This window comes from Arachis ipaensis, chromosome B02 (genome assembly GCF_000816755.2).
Source record: "Arachis ipaensis cultivar K30076 chromosome B02, Araip1.1, whole genome shotgun sequence".
NCBI classification, from domain to species: Eukaryota; Viridiplantae; Streptophyta; class Magnoliopsida; order Fabales; family Fabaceae; genus Arachis; species Arachis ipaensis.
In genome coordinates, this window is record NC_029786.2 from 104,359,154 (window position 1) to 104,361,521 (window position 2,368).

Below are 2,368 nucleotides of genomic sequence, written 5' to 3' on the forward strand. Positions count from 1 at the left end.
AAAGATTTACAATTTATAATTTAAGATAAGTAAAATAATTTTTTTAAAAATTAACTGATATTGACTAAAATAAGTTAGTTCTCTAATAATTTGTTTTATATTTGCTATTAACATGTATAATAATTATTAACTATTAACAATAAATTTAGAATATAGAAGTGAAAATGTCGTACTTTTTTATAATTATTAATGACATTCCAAAGAATATGACATGTGAAAGCAATCAATGAAGAGTAGTAACAATGCAGTTGATAATTTTGTACTCCCTTAATTAATTCAATTCCAACTTTTGGTATATTTATGACTTTTTAATTTAATTAGATCCGATTAGATTGCACTTGGTGGACTTAATTACCCCTATTAATAAAAAGATAATTTAAGAGATAGGTATTGTCTACTAAATATTTTTAATTTAATAAGCACATATATGTATGTAGTAGATTACTATCAACCCTATGAAAATGAAGCTCTAAGGCAAACAAATATAAAATCAAAGATCATATCCTACTAAAAAAGATGCCATTAGAAACATGTGATTGACCTTTCTTTAATAGTAGCTCCAATAATACAAGTATTTATACCCTTCAAGAATATAGGATAGTAACGTTTAAAATGATCTAATTCGAATTATTAAAAAGAGTAAGAGAGAACAGTAGAGAAAAAATTTGTATCTATTTAAGTTGTTGTGAATTTTATAATATATATAAAAGAGTATTTATAAATATTAAAAAAAATCGAAATAATAAAAATATAATATTCTATAATAAATATTCATTAAATATATTAAATAATATTAATTAATCTAATTGATTATAATTATACTCTCACACAAATAAAACTAATCAACCAAATCTAAAAAAGATAACCGAGTAAATTAAAAACCAAAAAAATCGAAAAATAAATTTTAACAGTTTTTTGTTCGGTTTGATTTTATTTTTAATCCTGACACCAAATATCTAAATCAAACAAAAAATATTACTAAAAATTTAAAATTATTAAAATACCCTTAAACTAACTAACCCTAATTAACACTTCCTACTTTAGGGTATCTCTTCAATTCAGGATTTCAGGATCATTTTGATCAACATAGCAAAAACTTGAGTTTGTGAAGCACAGTTTACAAAATTCAGTGAGCATTCAAGGACATTTTTTTTTTTTAATTTGCCTCTTCATGATGAGATGCATGCATGGTAGGTCAACATCTTGATGCAAAAGTTCAAATGGGAAGGATGACTTAGATGGTTTGTCCATTTTTAACAGAGAAAGAGAAACCTAATTGTTGAGCTTTTCGCTTCGCCAAAAACCATACGCCTCTTTATGACTATGATGTATTATTAAGTTAATTAGTTCGGAAAAAGTATATGGAACAACTCCAAATCAGTCAAAAATGAAACAACTTAATTAATTATAAATATAATAATTAATTTTATTTATTTATAATTTAAAATATTGGTTATTAAATGTTTCATCACATTTAAATTAGGAGGAGATACATTCAGTATCATTGTAACATGAATCACGGAAACGGATTCAATTAGCTTACATCCCTTCACCTTCTTTCTCTCTCCAAATGTCTAAAACATGATAAATTAGAAAACAGATTCAGAATTATTTAATTTACAAAGAAAAAAAATATTCTAATGCCTAGCATAAACACCATTCACATAAAAATTTTAAATTTACTCAAAGATATTTGGCTGATTTTTTGTTGGAACCATCTTGATTCTCTATCATTATTGATTAGTTCGCGTATGATTTCTTTTTACCAATTTCATCATTTAATTTTGTTTGGCCATTATTTTTCATTGTCTCCTTTTGTTTAGATGTTTGTTTCTCTTACGTATGCAATTTTTGGTATAAATTATCTACAAAAGGTAATCCTAAAATAAAGTTAGGAATATCTACAAAAATCAGTAATTTTTCAAATATGCGTATTATTTTTAAGTCTTTTGCTTTCAGTCTTAAAAATAAAATTGTATTATTAATACATTGATGACGTAAGAAAAATTTATATGTGTATTTAATGATGTATTGTCATATTAACAGTTAAAGCGTAAATGATAAAAAAATAGACATAATTAAATGATTGTATAAATCAACTTATTTTATTTGCATATTAAAACTAAATTCTATAAATGATTGATAAAATGAAAAAAATTACTTTAAAAATAAGAAAATAGCATACACAAAAAATAATATAAACTTCATTTCACAAAATTCTAATGTTTTTTTTTGTCTAACACTCAGTTCCCAAAATAAACTTCGTTTGACAAATAGTAAGCAAGTTCTGTTAAAAGTAATTTTTATGATTATTTAGAGCATCTTTACTAAAATGTTTTTAAGGTATCACTTTTAATATATTTAATAA